The sequence below is a fragment of the Oreochromis aureus genome, linkage group 14 (genome assembly GCF_013358895.1).
Source record: "Oreochromis aureus strain Israel breed Guangdong linkage group 14, ZZ_aureus, whole genome shotgun sequence".
Classification (NCBI taxonomy): Eukaryota; Metazoa; Chordata; class Actinopteri; order Cichliformes; family Cichlidae; genus Oreochromis; species Oreochromis aureus.
The window spans coordinates 11,934,731-11,953,607 of record NC_052955.1 but is presented as its reverse complement, the minus strand read 5'-3'; the positions used below and the strand labels follow the sequence as shown (position 1 = coordinate 11,953,607).

General features: G+C 38.8%; 3 pseudogenes; all 3 read left to right on the top strand.

The window, feature by feature from the left end:
• The first annotated feature begins 5,611 nt into the window (after window positions 1-5,611).
• LOC120432825 lies at window positions 5,612-6,709 on the top strand (annotated as a pseudogene).
• A 7,747-nt stretch (window positions 6,710-14,456) lies between these two features.
• Window positions 14,457-15,382, top strand: LOC120432824 (annotated as a pseudogene).
• A 164-nt stretch (window positions 15,383-15,546) lies between these two features.
• LOC120432702 lies at window positions 15,547-16,770 on the top strand (annotated as a pseudogene).
• The last annotated feature ends 2,107 nt before the right edge of the window (window positions 16,771-18,877 follow it).

Genomic DNA, 18,877 nt, shown 5'->3' with positions numbered 1-18,877 from the left:
TGAACTCATTGAAAGAAAGCTGATAAGTAAAGTCTGTCATCATATTTCACAACTGGACATTTAGTGTGGTAACTTTTACAGAATCTGTGTATATTGGTGGTAGGTTGGATATCATATTCTACTTGAATGTCCTGATAAGCCTGATTCAAAATCTCCAATGATAATCATATATTGATGGAATTATGTATCAAAAAGCTGTGAATTTGGAGCTGTCTACATGTTTCATGAACACTGTTTAAAAAGTGTTTTGGTTTTGTTTTTGACTTCTTTGACCAGAGCCCTACACAAAGGAAGAGGACAGAGGACCTCATTTTCTAAAGGAAGAGCCCTCACACACTTTCAAGACTGTGAAGGTTAGCATTGTTTCTTTTAGTAAATTTAATAATGACAGCACCACAGTGATTTTAATGAAACATGTGGCATCTATGAAACAACAGATGCCACATGATAACATGTGTACTTTTTCCTCACCAAATGTATTATTACAAGATCTTTGACACTGGATTTGGTCTAGGTTTCAGAGAAACTAACTGGCAAGCTAGCATTGATATTATTAGTGTCTTGTGTTTATTCATGTCTTCACCAGGGTCTTTGACATTTCGCTGCTGTACTGTTCACTTCAGCTTTACGCTTGATTTCTCACATTGTATATTGTAATGGCAGAGATATTAGGATATTTAAGGGGCTGCAGTGGCTGCTACAGCTGTGGGGGCAATACTTTGGTGAAATGTCCTGGACCCTGGAAAAGAGACTGTGTAGACTGGGTAAGCAATTAAAGGTTACTGGCCGAGAGTCATTGGGCAGCTGGGTAAAGGTGGATGTTGATATTCAGTGCCAATTATGCAACCTGTTCAGCCACGTCTATATGCTCTTTTTTTTTCATGCTGTTAATATAGGGGAAAATAAACTTTAATCAATAAACTGATTAAAGAAGCATTGTCTATGGAGCCACAATCTGATCCTGTAGTGTAGCTGCAGTTTGCACATTTCATGTATTCTCAGCCAGATTTGGTTTAGAGCACAGCCAATATTTAGCATAACTAGATTTAAATTCACACACTGGTGATGGCAAGCTACATTGTAGCCACAGCCGCCCTGGGGCGCACTGACAGAGGCGAGGCTGCCGGACATTGGCACCACCGGCCCTCTGGCCACCACCAGTAGGCAACAGGTGAAGTGTCTTGCCCAAGGACACAACGACTGAAACTGTCGGAGCCGGGCCTCGAACCGCAACCTTCCAATTATAAGACGAACTGTCAACTTGAGTCGCGATTCAGTCATCCACCCATGTGTGTGAATGACTGAATGTGTAAAGCACTTTGGAGTCCTTAGGGGACTAGTAAAGCGCTATACAAATACAGGCCATTTACCATTTAAATTGAAAATTTTGTTTGAATTCTGCAATTGAAGACATGCTCAGTTATTTATGAACATGGTCTTTGTTTAAAGCAAGAAATGGATTTGTAACATGGGGTGCATATCTCATTCTGAAAAAACTTTAACAACTAATAAGTGTTACCCAAAGCCAATCACCATCATCCAAAGCATCAGTATGGCTCTTCTTTGAAAGACATGAATTCTAAGCACAAGGGATATTGTGTAATTGTAATTGTGTAATTTTATTATTTTTTGTCTTTTTATAGCCGACAGGTATTGAAGACACGTTTTCTAAGAGGATGAAAGTTGGCATTGCGATGGTGAAAGAAGAAGACATCATCGATGTGTTGGTTGTCCTGAGGCGGCAGTAATCCTGTTCAATCTGAGGGATGTCTCAAGTGCCATTTCCATGCTGATGGGCCTTCTTTTGCCCTCAACATAGACTATCCAAAGGAACTTAAGGACATCTTTGAAGTCATTCAGAACATCCTAATGAACATTGGTGGAAGGCAGTGCATCTCACTAGTGCATGGTCTAAGAAACAGACTCTTGCAGAAAGCCATGCAGAACTGTAATTGTATGTTCCTTAGTGTTAAGGACAGTTTTTATTTTACTGTTTGTTTTTTATTCTTGCAAGTTCTCATTCTCACTTTTGTATGTCACTAAATGACTACACTTTACATTCCAGATTAGACAATTACTCATTTGTTCATGGTTTAAGAAACTTATGTGAACAACAATATAATGGTGGACTTTGCAGATGCTTATCTCATGCAAGTCAGTAGTGTTTCCTTTGTTTTGCAATTGAGCAGACTCAAACTGATGTATCTGAAATATCCATATTATCAAATGTTTCAGAAGCATGCACTCATTTTCAGAGATATTGGTTCTGTGGAATTTGTTGCAATTGTAAACGAAGACAAATACAAGAGTTTGATGTCTTAGTTGTTATAAACTGATCTTTACTGTCACTTATCAAAGGTTTTGTACTATTTTAATATTTCAAGTTTTATGCTAACAGGTGTGACTGAGCACAATGAAGTTTAAAATTTTTGTAAATGTAAAGAATAACTTTTCTAAAATAGCAAGTGTCCCGTTGATACATTACATTAATGCAGACTTTATGTTATTACTTCACAAGAATCACTACTGCTCCTAGAGTATTGGTCAGAATTTAATCTTCACCCAAACTGGGCTCAAGACCAAGTTCAAATTTATTGTTTCACAGGAGCAGCCTTTGAGTTTTGATGGATTGTGAGCCTGATGAGCTACGTCACTGATTTTTCTGTTTCTCAGATGACTAAGATGGCACAATAAATGGTGAATGTTGGGTGCTCATGAGTAATTGTCTTGTCATGTTCTTAAAACAAACTTTCTGTATGAAATGATCAGATAGACTTTAATGGAATCTGTGGGTTTTATTTTTTTTTCTGTAAACAACAGAAAATTAATTTAAAGGAATGTAGATATTTAAACCTGAGATCTAAGATAAACCTAACAGGTAGTTTTGCTGAAATGGATGTTAGAAAGCTAAAAACAAAACAAAACTTAAGATGTTTAATACACATTTTTCTTTACATCCAGTCAATCAACTCTGATAATTAAAATGAAACTGATTTACAAGTTCACTCAGCTACCTTAAGGAGCTCAGTTAATTAATAAACTTAAATCAACTTAGCTAACAGATTATGTTAGTTAAGCTAAAATAGATTCCTAAGTTAAAAGAACTACTAAAGTATTTGAATTAACTAAAAACCCAAGTCAACTGAACTAGGACAAGAGTTTAAACAATAGATTATTTTAATTTAGCTGAAAAAGGTTTTCCCAAGTAAAGATGACAATTAAAGGAGTTGAACTGACTAACAAATCTCAGTCAACTAAACTAAGACAAAAGTTTAGACAACATGTGATTTTTCATTAAGATAACAATTGGTTGTGTTATAAGAACAAACTCTATTTCTTGACTTAACTTAAAATTTTAAGGCAGCCCTTTACCTCATATTTTTAAGTTGAAACAACAAGTTATATTTTACAGTGCAGATATCAACACAATTTCGATCCGCTCCTCACGTGTTAACCTCTTCGACATGTCAATGGCTGTGGACAAAGAAAAACTTGTAAATAACTCATGAAAGTATAAAGTTAAGTTGAAACCAAGCACACCATTGTTTTTCTTGTGACATTACCAATAAGTTTGATGTGTCACATGGCCCTCTTCCTATTGAAAAAACAAAAGTTATATCCAAGATGGCCGACTTCTAAATGGCCACCATGGTAACCACCCATCTTGAGGAGTTTTCCCCCTTACATATACTAATGTGCCACAAACAGGACTTTAATATCACCAACCATTCCCATTTTATTACAGTGTATCCATATAAATGGCCCACCCTGTACAATATGGAATCAACAAGAAAAGTTTTTTAGAATATCAGAATAAAGTTAAATCCATTGTAAACAGAAATTTAAACCCAGTCAAGTTGAATTACAAACACCACCAAGTGTGGTACAATTTCATACTCTTAAAACCCCTAAATTATTGTCTAAAATATACAGAATACTTTCTAAAATAGATGAATCAATATCCCTTCCTATTGCAAAATGGGAAGCAGATTTATCAGTCAGTTTATCCAAAACCTCTGGTCTCAGGTATGCTTAAAAACCTTTCAACTGATTAGAAATCCCAGTCTGCAATTAATACAATACAAAATACTGCATAGAGTGCACTACAAAGGTCATCAAATGTTCAAGATGGGCTTTACGTATTCTAACAACTGCTCACACTGTCAAGGCAATAGACCTGACAACTACATCCACAATCTCTGGTTCTGTCCACCTGTTCAAAGGTTTTGGCGCAGGATATGTGAAGTCTTATCAGAGTGTCTGAAATGTACACATTCCAGCCTCTCCTCTAGTTTGCTTGTTGGGCAACTTGAATGATGTCACTACAGAGATGAATACAGCCCACATGGTTCTCGCTGCCCTATGCATTGCCAAGAAAACGGTCCTCATAAACAGGAAAAATAAAAATAATCTCAATCCTAACCATTATAGAGACCGTCTGATAGATCACATCTTGATACAGCCTCTACCACCACATTAGATCAATCCCACTGGGCTCCTTTGATCGGCTCCATCACCTAGTGGGGGTGGGGGTCGTGGTTTTGTCCTGCCTTTGCTAGTGTTGGAGAGGGTGTGGGCTTGGGACATTATCCCTGAAGGGCGCCGCCTGGGGCCTATGGTCATGTCCTAGTTGGGGCTCTCGTGGCTCTTGGGTGTTTTCCTGGTGGCTGCGTGCAGCAGGGCTGGGGGAAGGGTTGTACTGGCATACGTGGGTCACTGGCCTGGTAGCCTAGCTGCCCCTGGGTGGTCCAGGGCGGGCTTGGGGTTCTGGGGTGCTCCACCTTCAGGCTGGGGCTCTGCCTGGGCCCTGGGGCTCAGGTCCTGATTGGTGTGTCACTGGGGTTGTTGGTGGGTGCATGCACGGGGGCCTAGCCCTGGAGCAGGGGGCCTCTGGTGCACCAGCGGAAATGGGGGCCCCTTCAACTGGCGGGGAGGTTGTCACATCCTTCCAGGAGGTCTCTGCTCTCCAGGAGTCAAGCCTGCAGGTGGCGGAGAGGTACGGGAGAGGTGGAGAATGAACTTAACCTGGGTGTCTATTGTCTTATGTAGTCTGGTAGCTGATTGGATGATGGGTTAGGTGTAATTTCCTCTGTGGTGGGGTTGGTTGGGTCGTCCTGGGCTCTGCGGGGCTTGGTGGTAGTGCTGCTGCGGGCCCTCTGGTTGTTTGTTTTCTTTTTTCTTCTTTTAACAGGTGATACAACAGATTTTCTCAGTCTTCTCCTACTGTCCCCTTTCCACCTGTTTTTCTTTCTCCTTTTCTTTCTTTCTCTTTCTCCTTTACTGTCTAATGGTCTGTCCAATTTGTAATAACTTAACATAAAATAAAATAAAATAAAATAAACAGTAATAATATAGATGAATTAAGTGCACCAGTATGGCATTGCCATATTTTCTCCACTTGAAAAAATAAATCCGTTGGGCATCTTTCCTGGCCTTCAGAAAACAATTCTGATTACTAAAGCATGGAACGGGACAGGCAACAAGAAAAAAAAAACTCTCTTGAGTGCTCCATCTATCAATATTGTGGCATCAAGGGGAATGGGTGTGAAAGGAAGATGACGACACTGCGTAGCAAGGTTTTGTGTGATCGTTGTTCTCGAAGGCTGTAACCATTAAAATAATGATGCACAGTCATCTGTCAGACAACTTCAGCAGTCCAACAGAAGATATTTGGCTACAGAAGACAGTAGAAGATTTCTTTGCTGCACTTAATTTTTGGTTTTGGTTTTTAAAAAATTCATTTAATAATGACACTTTCTCAACTCTGAGAAGTGCTTCAGTTCTATATGGCAGATAACAATTCAGTGAATAATGTTTTTTTGCAGCGACCTAATGACCGGATGATTATTGTGCAGATTCTGGTAATAATTTTTCTTTGTATTAACATGTTGCTCATCCTGACTTTTATAAAAAAAGAATCATTTCACACATCTGCACGCTACATCTTATTTTCTGTAACATTACTGTCGGACAGCCTTTTGTTATTCGTGAGTGATATCCTGGTAATCTTAACCTATTTTCAATTTACAATACAAGTGTGGTTGTGTATAATCCTCACTATTTTTGTGGTTATGTATACTTTTGTCACACCAGTTACTCTGACAGCAATGACTCTGGAGCGCTATGTGGCCATTTGTATGCCCCTGCGTCATGGACAGCTGTGCTCCACACGCAGCACTATGTACTGTATCCTGATCATTCATGGTGTCAGCTCTGCCCCTTGTATAATTATTCTGTCCATGTTCTTTGCTTCTGCCTCACTTAAGTTCTACAAGCAATCCATGATATGTAGTGTAGAGGCATTTACTCTTTACAGATGGCAGGATCATGTTCGATCAGCTGTGTTTCAATTTTATTTCTTGATTATGGGCATCACTATTGCTTACTCATATGTTCAAATAATGAAAGTGGCCAAAGCTGCATCAGGAGATAAAAAGAAGTTGACACATAAAGGACTCAAAACAGTGATCCTTCATGCTTTCCAGTTGTTGCTCTGTCTCATTCAGCTGTGGTGCCCATTCATTGAAACTGCAGTGCTTCAGATTGATTTCAGGTTGTTTATAAATGTCAGATATTCTAACTACATTATGTTTAGTATTGCTCCAAGGTGCCTGAGTCCTCTGATCTATGGCCTCAGGGATGAAAATTTTTTTCTTGTACTAAAAAGTCTTATGCCTACTTCATCCTGTTCAAAATAAACATAATTTGAGTTACATCAGAAATATAAATGCTGCCATTCATATTTCCTCAGACCATACAGGAAATGACTGCTTCAATATGCAAGAATAATTTTATGTAAATAATGATTAATTTTAAATTATTAGTAGTTTTGCAACTTGCTTTCCTGTATATGTTCAGTGATACTATATTGTTATGCATTTAAACAAAACTCTGCAGTTACATGTCACTTTTCAGGTGCAGTTTACACATAAGTTTAAAATGAGAAAACAAAATTTAAATAAATGTTCTAGTGTCAACTCCAATTTGTCCAAACATTTTCCTTTGATAGATTCATGATTCATTTCTCAGAATGAATTGTCAGATGTTTTAATTATGATGTTGCATAGTTCCATTGATTTAGCTTTATCTGTTATGAATTGTTGCAAAATAATTTTTTGAACTTTCCAAATCTTTTGCTATGTGCAACATGACAAAACCTGAAAAACATAATATGAAAGTCAGGATAATGTTGACAAATTGTTATGCAAACAAATACTTCATTTTGATCATATTGATTATTTATTAGTGATCTTCCCCCAGATGGAATAAGAGGTGTTATTATGGAAGAATGTGGAATTGTGTTTACCTGTTGTGTATGTCATGAGTTGTTTTACTGTAAAAAGAGGAAACCTGGGAGAAACATTTAAGATGAACTTTTCAGATCTCGAAAACTTTTGTCAGGGACAATTTACCCTAACAAATGAATGTCTTTAAAATATCTAAATGTTGCTCATCCTGACTTTTATGTAAAAGAATAGCACACATCTCCAGCTGCATCTTATTTTCTGTAACATTACTGTCGGACAGCCTTTTGCTGTGTTCATCTGTATGCTCCTTTAAAAAAATTTTTTTTATCTTTTTTCCATTTACTATTTTATGATATAATTATTCCTTTTCAGTTACATCAGAAGGAAAATCTGCATTTATCGCTCCATATTCTTGCTACTGTCTCACTTATTAGATGCTCAATAGCATAGCCTCTGGGGTGGTTCTTTCCCTTAAGCCAGTTTTTTTAATTAAATAACCAATTATCATTTAGGTCAGTAATTATTCAGTAAAGTATTAGTTTACTTGTGGTATGTAATAATCTGAGTTTAAAAATAAAATCAAAACTGATTTTGCATTTGGAGACTGAAGAAGTCATGGTGGCAAAGGTGGTTAACAGTCATCCTTCATACTTTTTAGGCTCCTCTGTCTCATCAGTTCACCCCACCATCAGGTCCTGGGCGTTGAATTTATCTGTCAGAGTTCTTTAATTGTTATGCGTGGGTTAGTTCCTGGGGTCTGGTTCCTCCCATTTATGGACATGCAGGGATGGGGATAGTTTTTGGAAACTCTAAAATGCCCATCATGTAATTGATCAAATGGTTGTCTGTGTCTGTGTGTTTGAAGACTGGCTAATTGTCTAGGGTGTACCCTGCCTCTTGCCCTAAGACAACTGGGAAAGGCTCCATCTCACCAGCGACACTGGCGCTGTCACTTGGTGTCTTGGTGTTCATTGGTGTTTGTTCTTCTGTGATAGAGTATCACTTCCTGTTCCTGCTCAAACACATTTTTTGAGGTGCTTATGTGTTTAGCGATTTATTTAAAAAGTGTCATGTTCTTTCTTCATGTATAATCTTCAGGACACTTTTATGCATTTGACTTTTCACTCAGAAACTTATAGCATGGTATTCACTCACTGTGTTTTACTGTTTTGCTAGCAAGCTTAGTCCTGAGTTCTTGTAGCCAACCTCGCTACCATCAGGCCTCTTCACCTGTCCCTCCTGCAGTTCTGCTCATTGTGTCAGATGTTTCTTCCCTCGGCCTCCTTTGGCTTCCTGATACTTGTCCAAATGTAGCATATTTGCAGCTTGGAGGCCAGGATTACTGAATTGAGATTGGAAACCTTCATTCACCCAGCTAGATGGCCCCTGTAGCTGTGCAAAAGATATGCAGTGAGTCTGTGTAGTGTTGCCCGGCAGACCCCAAGAGCTGGCGACCTGGGCAGATGGGTGTACCCATAGTCTTAAACAGAAGCCCCAGGTACACCACAACCTGTTCATGTGTTCCAGCTCACCCCCACTCGGCGACACACCCGTCACTTGGTCAAACTTGGTGTTCGCTGGTGTTCTGCTCTCAAACATATGAAGCTAGAGTACACTGACAACCAGGGTCAAGTGATCTTCCAGGGGCCAGAGCAGGCGATTGAGGGAAAAAACTGCTGGCCAAGGGTAAACAGAAATTCAGTAAAATCATAATTCACGTCGGCAGTAATGACACCCAGTTATGCCAATTGGAGGTCACTAAAATCAATATTGAATTGGTGTTGTCAAAACAATGTAGTCCTCTGTAGTTTTCTCTGGGTCCCTCCCAATCTGACCAGGAGTGACATGTTTAGCCACATGTTCTCCTTAAATTGCTGGCTGTCTGAGTGGTGTCCAAAAAACGATGTGGGCTTGATAGATAATTGGCAAACCTTCTGGAGAAACCTGGTCTTGTTAGGGAGAGATTTATTATCCATCCCACTTTATGGAGCAGCTCTCATTTGGGACTAGAAATATGGACAAATGTATTAAACAAAAACATTTATTAGAAAAAACCCCCTAAAAATCAGCAATAAACAACTGTAAACATAAAAACAGACAAAAAAAGAAAAAATACAGTATCCACATCTGAACCAAAAGTAAAAAAGTGAAATGTGGATTATTAAAAATATTAGGTCTCTCTCCCCAAGTCTCTGTTAGTACATGACTTAATAATTGATCAACAAATCGATTTACTCTGCCTTACAGAAACCTGGTTGCAGCAGGATGATTATGTTAGTTTAAATGAGTCAACACCCCGAGTCATTCTAACTACCAGAAATCTGGAAGCACAGGCAGAGGGGGGCGGTGTGGCAGCAATTTTTCACACCAGCCTATTAATCAACGAAAGACCAAGACAGACTTTTAATTCATGTGAAAGCCTGATGCTTAGCCTTGCCCACCCCAGATGTAAAACTCAAAACCAGTCTTATTTGTTATCATCTATCGTCCACCTGGGCCTTACACAGAGTTTCTGTCTGATTTCTCAGACTTTTTATCTGATTTAGTGCTCAGCTCAGGTAAAATAATTATTGTGGGTGATTTTAACATTCATGTAGATGCAAAAATGACAGCCTCAACATGGCATTTAATCTGTTATTAGACTCAAGTGGCTTTTCTCAAAATGTAAAAGAACCCACCCACCACTTTAATCACACTCTTGATCTTGTTTTAATATATGACATAGAAACTGAACATTTAACAGTATTTCCTGAAAACTCTCTGCTGTCTGATCATTTCCTAATAACATTTACATTTACGATAATTGATTACACAGCAGTGGAGAGTATAGACTTCATCACAGTAGATGTCTTTCTGAAAACACTCTAAGTTTAAGAATATAATCCACCCACTGTTATCATCTTCAATGCTCTGTACCAAAACAGAGCAGAGCAGCTACCTGAACGCTACACCAACAGAAGTCGATCATCTTGTTAATAATTTTACCTCCTCACTAGGTACAGCTCTGGATACTGCAGCTCTGGTGAAAACTAAGGCCTCAAATCAGAAATACCTGACTCCGTGGTATAATTCTCAAACACGTAGCCTAAAGCAGATAACTTAAGCTGGAGAGGAAATGGTGTGTCACAAATTTAGAAGATCATCATTTAGCCTGGAAAATAGTTTGTTGCTTTATAAGAAAGCCTCCACAAAGCCAGAACATCTTACTATTCATCACTGATTGAAGAAAATAAGAACAACCCTAGGTTTCTCTTCAGCACTGTAGCTAGGCTGACAAAAAAGTCAGAGTACTGTTGAGCCAACCATCCCTTTAATGTTAACTAGTATTGACTTCATGAACTTCTTCACAGATAAAATTTTAATCATTAGAGAAAAAATTACCAATAATCATCCCACAGATGTAACATTATCTATAGCTGCTTTCAGTACCATTGATATTCATTTAGACTCTTTTTCTCCAATTGATCTTTCTGAGTTAACTTCAGTAATTACTTCCTCCAAACCATCAACGTGTCTCTTAGACCCCATTCCTACAAAACTGCTCAAAGAAGTCCTGCCATTAATTAATGGTTTAATCTTAAATATGATCAACTCATCTCTAATGATCAGTACCACAGGCCTCAAGCTGGCAGTAGTTAAACCTTTGCTTAAAAAGCCATCTCTAGACCCAGCTGTCTTAGCTAATTATAGGCCACTCTCCAACCTTCCTTTCATATCAAAAATCCTTGAAAGAGTAGTTGTCAAACAGCTAACAGATCATCTGCAGAGGAATGGCTTATTTGAAGAGTTTCAGTCAGGTTTCAGAGCTCATCACAGCACAGAAACAGCTTTAGTGAAGGTTACAAATGATCTTCTTATGGCTTCTGACAGTGGACTCATCTCTGTGCTTGTCCTGCTAGTCCTCAGTGCAGCGCTTTGATACTGTTGGCCATAATATCCTATTAGCGCGATTAGAGCACGCTGTAGGTCAGGGGTCCCCAACTCCAGGCCTCGAGGGCCGGTGTCCTGCAAGTTTTAGATGTGTCCTTGATCCAGCACAGCTGAATCAAGTGGCTAAATCGCCTCCTCAACATGTCTTGCAGTTTTCCAGAGGCCTGGTAATGAACTAATCATTTGATTCAGGTGTGTAGACCCAGGGTGAGATCTAAAACCTGCAGGACACCGCCCTCGAGGCCTGGAGTTGGAGACCCCTGCTGTAGGTATTTCAGGTACTGCGCTGCAGTGGTTTGTATCATATCTATCTAATAGACTCCAATTTGTTCATGTAAATGGAGAGTCGTCTTCACACACTAAGGTCAATTATGGTGTTCTACAGGGTTCTGTCTTAGGACCAATTTTGTTTACATTATACATGCTTCCCTTAGGCAGCATCATTAGAAGACAGTATACATTTTCACTGCTATGCTGATGACACCCAATTCTATCTGTCCATGAAGCCAGATAACACACACCATTTAGTTAAACTGCAGGAATGTCTTAAAGACATAAAGACCTGGATGGCCGCTAACTTTCTGCTTCTTAATTCAGATAAAACTGAGGTTATTGTACTCAGCCCTGAAAATCTTAGAATTATTGTATCTAACCAGATTCTTACTCTGGATGGCATTACCTTGGCCTCCAGTAACACTGTGAAGAACCTTGGAGTCATTTTTGACCAAGACATGTCCTTCAATGCACATATTAAACAAATATGTAAGACTGCTTTCTTCCATCTGTGCAACATCTCTAAAATTAGAAATATGCTGTCTCAGAGTGATGCTGAAAAACTAGTTCATGCATTTATTACTTCCAGGCTGGACTACTGTAATTCATTATTATCAGGATGTCCTAAAAACTCCCTGAAAAGCCTTCAGTTAATCCAAAATGCTGCAGCAAGAGTCCTGACAGGGACTAGAAAGAGAGAACATATTTCTCCTGTATTGGCTTCCCTTCATTGGCTCCCTGTTAAATCCAGAATTGAATTCAAAATCCTGCTCCTCACATACAAGGTCTTAAATAATCAGGCCCCATCTTATCTTAATGACCTTGTAGAACTATATCACCCTATTAGAGCACTTTGCTCTCGCATGGCAGGCTTACTTGTTGTTCCTAGAGTATTTCAAAGTAGAATGGGAGGAGAGCCTTCAGTTTTCAGGCCTCTCTTCTGTGGAACCAGCTTCCAGTTTGGATTTGGGAGACAGACACTATCTCTACTTTTAGGCTTAGATTAGGCTTAAAACTTTCCTTTTGCTAAAGCATATAGTTAGGGCTGGACCAGGTGACCCTGAAGCCTCCCTTAGTTGTGCTGCAATAGCCGTGAGCTGCCGGGGATTCCCATGATGCATTGAGTTTTTCCTTTCCAGTCACCTTTCTCACTCACTATGTGTTAATAGACCTCTCTGCATTGAATCATACCTGTTATTAATCTCTGTCTCTCTTCCACATCACGTCTTTATCCTGTCTTCCTTCTCTCACCCCAACCGGTTGCAGCAGATGGCCGCGCCCTCCCTGAGCCTGGTTCTGCCGGAGGTTTCTTCCTGTTAAAGGGAGTTTTCCTTCCCACTGTCGCCAAAGTGCTTGCTCATAGGGGGTCATATGATTGTTGGGTTTTTCTCTCTATCTATTATTGTACGATCTACTGTGCAATATAAAGCGCCTTGAGGCGACTGCTGTTGTGATTTGGCGCTATATAAATAAAATTGAATTGAATTGAATTGAAAAAGGATAAGTAGAAGTGGATGGATGGATTTTGACTGATTTACAGTAAAACTGCAGTCTTACCATTTAGCTTGATATTATACCAAGCTAATATCAGCCTTTGCAAATAATGATGGTTCTCTTAAAGCTATAGCACAGATGTTTTACTCTTTGCCTAAAATAATAGAGTTCATAGTAATGGTTTCAACTGAAAAAAATGCAGGATAGGACACCAGGTTTATAATGAATGAAGTTTCATCAATAAAGGCATACACCCATATACATATATTTAATAACCCCAGTAACACCATGCTAGTTCATAGCATCTCACAGTTTACTCATAGCTTGTCTTCCTAGTCTCCACTTCATTCATGTTTCCTAGTATGTCACAGTTTGTTCTTAGTTCACATTCACTGTATTTCACAGTTCATGTTCTTATCCTTTTGTACCTTCATGCCACTGTAAATAAAACCCTTGTTCACGTCAAAGTTCTGTTTCTTGGCTTGAATTTGTTTGTGGGTCCACTCCACATTCTGGCTTCCAGCTGTGACAGTTACCCACTTTTCATTAACTGCTTTAGCAAGACAAAATACAACAAAAATTGATATGTGCACTTAAAAGAGGGAATAGTGAGGAAAAATGCCTGAAGAAAAAACAATACATTTTCCATCTGACTTCTCTTCTCCGTTTTCAATTGTAAGTTATTAGCAAATTCTTTTACCTATATTAGCCACAAATGGGACCATTAAGTCTCTGCTGGGTGGGTTACAGATGAGCTGAAGTAGCCACATATCTTTAAAACACACCTAGCATCAGTAAACCTAACAACTGGTCAATCTATGTGTGATCAGTTTTAGGATATAAATGTCTAATGTTTTTCAAGTCTTTCTTACATGTGTTATGCACTTGTCTCTATACAGTTTAATATAATCAAAGGCAGAAAAAAAAATACAAAACTCTGCTATTTTAAACTTTCTCATTTATGGTAAATTAAGAAACAATGCTTAGAAAGGACAGTTTTCACTTAACTGAATGCCTCACAAACAGACCTAGTACCTGTCACAGTCACATCACTTTAGGAGTTTTTAAGACATAGAGCCAAAATAATGGGATGTAGTCTTACTTGTTGCACTAACTACAGGTAATTGCCTCCTCAGCAAACAACAACTTTTCAATTCTTTTAGGTCAGTTATGTTGAATTTACTACAAAGTCTCCTGAGTATACCAGCAATTACCTATTTAGAGGCATCGATACTGAGGAGAATGGGTGCTAGGGGACGATGACAACACAGTACAGGGAAGTTTCATGTGTTATTGTTATTCTTAGTTGCTGTAAGCTACAAATTAATGATGCACAGTCATTTCTCAGAAAACTGCAGGGAACGCAGGAAAAGACGTTTGGCTCTGGAACAGAATGGAAGGTTTCTCCACTGGATTTGATTTTGAACTTTGATTTTTAAAAGGACAATCTTACATTTATTAACAAAACTTTATTTAACTCTTAGAAGTACTTCAAACACATGTTTCTTCTCTATGGCAGGTAACAACTCAGTAAATGATGTTTTATTGCAGCGACCAGTCGATGACCGGGTCATTATCGTACAGATCCTGGTAATAATTTTCCTTTGCATCAACATGTTGCTCATCATGATCTTTATTAAAAAGGAATCCTTTCACACATCTGCACGTTACATCTTGTTTTTTGTAACACTGCTGTCAGACAGTGTTTTGTTATTGGTGTCAGATGTTTTGCTTATATTGACCCATTTTGAATTTACAATACAAGTGTGGTTGTGTATAATCCTCACTATTTTTGTGGTTATGTATAGTTTTGTCACACCGGTTACTCTGACAGCAATGACTCTGGAGCGCTATGTGGCCATTTGTATGCCCCTGCGTCATGGACAGCTGTGCTCCACACGCAGCACTATGTACTGTATCCTGATCATTCATGGTGTCAGCTTTGGTCCTTGTATAATTATTCTGTCCATGTTCTTTGCTTCTGCCTCACTTAACTTCTACAAGCAATCCATGATATGTAGTGTAGAGGCATTTACTCTTTACAGATGGCAGGATCATGTTCGATCAGCTGTGTTTCAATTTTATTTCTTGATTATGGGCATCACTATTGCTTACTCATATGTTCAAATAATGAAAGTGGCCAAAGCTGCTTCAGGAGAGAAAAAGAAGTTGACACATAAGGGGCTTAAAACAGTGATCCTTCATGCTTTCCAGTTGTTGCTCTGTCTCATTCAGCTGTGGTGCCCATTCATTGAAACTGCAGTGCTTCAGATTGATTTGAGGTTATTTGTAAATGTCAGATATTCTAACTACATTATGTTTAATATTGCTCCAAGGTGCCTGAGTCCTCTGATCTATGGCCTCAGGGATGAAAATTTTTTTCTTGTACTAAAAAGTCTTATGCCTACTTCATCCTGTTCAAAATAAACATAATTTGAGTTACATCAGAAATATAAATGCTGCCATTCATATTTCCTCAGACCATACAGGAAATGACTGCTTCAATATGCAAGAATAATTTTATGTAAATAATGATTAATTTTAAATTATTCGTAGTTTTGCAACTTGCTTTCCTGTATATGTTCAGTGCTGCTATATTGTTATGCATTTAAACAAAACTCTGCAGTTACATGTCACTTTTCAGGTGCAGTTTACACATATGTTTAAAATGAGAAAACAAAATTTAAATAAATGTTAAGTGTACCTACACAATTTGTCCAAGGGATTTTTTTCCTTGATAGAAGATGATTCACTTTCTCAGAATGAATTGTAGAGTTTTTATGATGTTGCAGCTTGATTGATTTAGCTTTATCTGTTATGAATTGTTGCAACATAATTTAACTGAACTTTCCAAATCATTGACTATGTGCAACATGACAAGACCTGAAAAACATAATTGAAAGTCAGGATTATGTGACAAATGATATATGCAAACAAATACTACTTTTAATTTATTGCTGTTATGTGAATGGGGAAGAATGATGAAGATGGAATAATGTTATTTTGAAAAACTTCTTTGGTACCGATCATAATCCTGCGGAGCCCCGCAAGGGACATGGGAGAAAAAAAACTAAGATGAACTTTTGCGAGATCTCGCAAAACTTTGTGCAGATTCTGCTAACAATTTGTCTTTGTATCAACATGTTGCTCATCCTGACTTTTATGAAAAAAAGAATCCTTTCACACATCTGCACGCTGCATCTTATTTTCTGTAACATTACTGTCGGACAGCCTTTTGCTGTGTGGCCATCTGTATGCCCCTGCGTCATGGACAGCTGTGCTCCACATACAGCACTATGTACTGCATCCTGATCATTCATGTTATCAGCTCTGGACCCTGCACAATTATTCTGTCCATGTTCTTTGCTACTGTCTCACTTAACAGTGCAAATCACATATTTTCTGTCGAAGTTGAGTTGTTTATTCTTTACAGGTGGCAGGATCATGTTCGATCAGCAATACATCAGTTTTATTTCTTGATTATGAGGATTATTATTATTTTCTCATATGTTCAAATAATGAAAGTGGCCAAAGCTGCATCGGGAGAGGATAAGAAGTCAACACACAAAGGCCTCAAAACAGTCATCCTTCATACTTTTTAGCTGCTCCTCTGTCTCATCTAGCTGTCTACCCCATTTATAGAAAACACAGTCCTTCAGATTGATTTGAATTTATTTCGGAATTTCAGATACTTTAATTATGTATTATTTAGTATAGTTCCAAGGGGTCTGAGTCCTCTCATTTATGGACTCAGGGATGAAAAATTCTTTTTTGCACTTAAAAATCTTTTGCTTACTTCATCATGTTCAAAAGAAACCTAATTTGACATGCTATATCCATTATAATTATAATGTTGACATTCATTGTTAAACAAAGCATTCATTCATTTTGATCATATTGATTATTTATTAGTCTTTATCTTTCCGCCATTTGAAGAGGTGGTTTTGTGTTTAGCTGTTGTGTATGTCATGTGTTGTTTTACTGTAAAAAGAGGAAACCTTTATGCATTTGACTTTTCAATCAGAAACTATTTGTCAGGGACAATTTACCCTTTTAAATAAATGAATGAATTTAAAAATATCTAAATAAGGATGTGATCTGGTAGTCTTTTGTAACTGTATAGCCATATTCCAGTTGAATCAGTAACACACAATACCCACATCTATGTTCATAACAATGCTCACTTTAAAAAAAAAAAATCTTTTTTAATTTACTATTTTATGATATAATTATTTATTTTCAGTTACAGAAAGGAAAATCACATTTATCGCTCAATATGTTCACAACTGCGAGTAGATGCTCAGATAGCTATAGGCTCTGTGGTGGTCAGCTTTTTTTTATTAAATAACCAATTATCATTTAGGTTTTTCAGTAATTATTTAGTTTATTTAGTAAAGTATTAATTTACTTGTGGTATGTAATAATCTGAGTTTAAAAATAAAATAAAACTGATTTTGGTTTTGACTGAAGGCAGCATGGTGGCACGGTGGTTAGCACTGTCGCCTCACAGCAAGAAGGTCCTGAGTTCAGTTCAATTCTACCATCAGGCCGGGCGTCTGTCTGTGTGGAGTTCTCCCCGTGTTTGCGTGGGTTCTCTCCTGGTACTCTGGCTTCCTCCCACAGTCCAAAGACATGCAATAAGTGGGGATAGTTTAATTGGAAACTCTAAATTGCCCATAGATGTGAATGTGAGTGCAAATGGTTGTCTGTGTCTGTGTGTTAGCTCTGCCTCAGACTGGCGACCTGTCTAGGGTGTACCCTGCCTCTTGCCCTAAGACAGCTGGGAAAGGCTCCAGCTCACCCGCGAACCTGGCGCTGTCACTTGGTGTCTTGGTGTTCGCTGGTGTTCGTTCTCTCTGCGATAGAGTATCACTTCCTGTTCCTGCTCAAACATGGTGGTGTTTTTGAGTAGCTTATCTGCTTAGCGATTTATTTAAAAAGTTTAGATACATTCTTTCTTCATAGCATAATCTTCACGTGCTTCATCCGAAGCACACTCTCTGTGTACTCACTCCCTAATTTATAGCCAAATTATTTACTCACTGTCTTTACTGTTTCGCTAGCTTAGTTTAGCTTAGCTTGTAGCCAACTCGCTAGCAGCATGGCCTCTTCACCTGTCCCTCCTGCACTTTCCTGCTCATTGTGTCAGATGTTTAGTTACTCCTTGGCCTCCTTTAGCAGTAGTGATACTTGTAACAAATGTAGCATATTTGCAGCTCTGGAGGCCAGGATTACTGAATTGGAGACTCGGCCTTGCACCCTTCATTCACCCGTAGCTAGCCAGGCCCCTGTAGCTGGTGCAGCCGAAGATAGCGTAGGCCCCGCTAGCTGTTGCCCGGCAGACCCCAAGCAGCTGGGGAAAGAGGGCAGCTGGGTGACGGTGAGGAGGAAGCATAGTCTTAAACAGAAGCCCCAGGTACACCACCAACCTGTTCATGTGTTCTAACCGCTTTACCCACTCTGGCGACACACCGCTGGGGGTCAAACTCTGGTAATTGGTGATTTTGTTCTCAGACATGTGAAGCTAGAGACACTGCCAACCATAGTCAATTGTCTTCCAGGGGCCAGACCAGGCGACATTGAGGGAAATTTAAAACTGCTGGCCAAGGGTAAACAGAAATTCAGTAAAATCATAATTCACGTCGGCAGTAATGACACCCAGTTATGCCGATTGGAGGTCACTAAAATCAATATTGAATCGGTGTGTAACTTTGTCAAAACAATGTAGTCCTCTGTAGTTTTCTCTGGGTCCCTCCCCAATCTGACCAGGAGTGACATGTTTAGCCACATGTTCTCCTTAAATTGCTGGCTGTCTGAGTGGTGTCCAAAAAATGATGTGGGCTTGATAGATAATTGGCAAACCTTCTGGAGGAAACCTGGTCTTGTTAGGAGAGACGGCATCCATCCCACTTTGGATGGAGCAGCTCTCATTT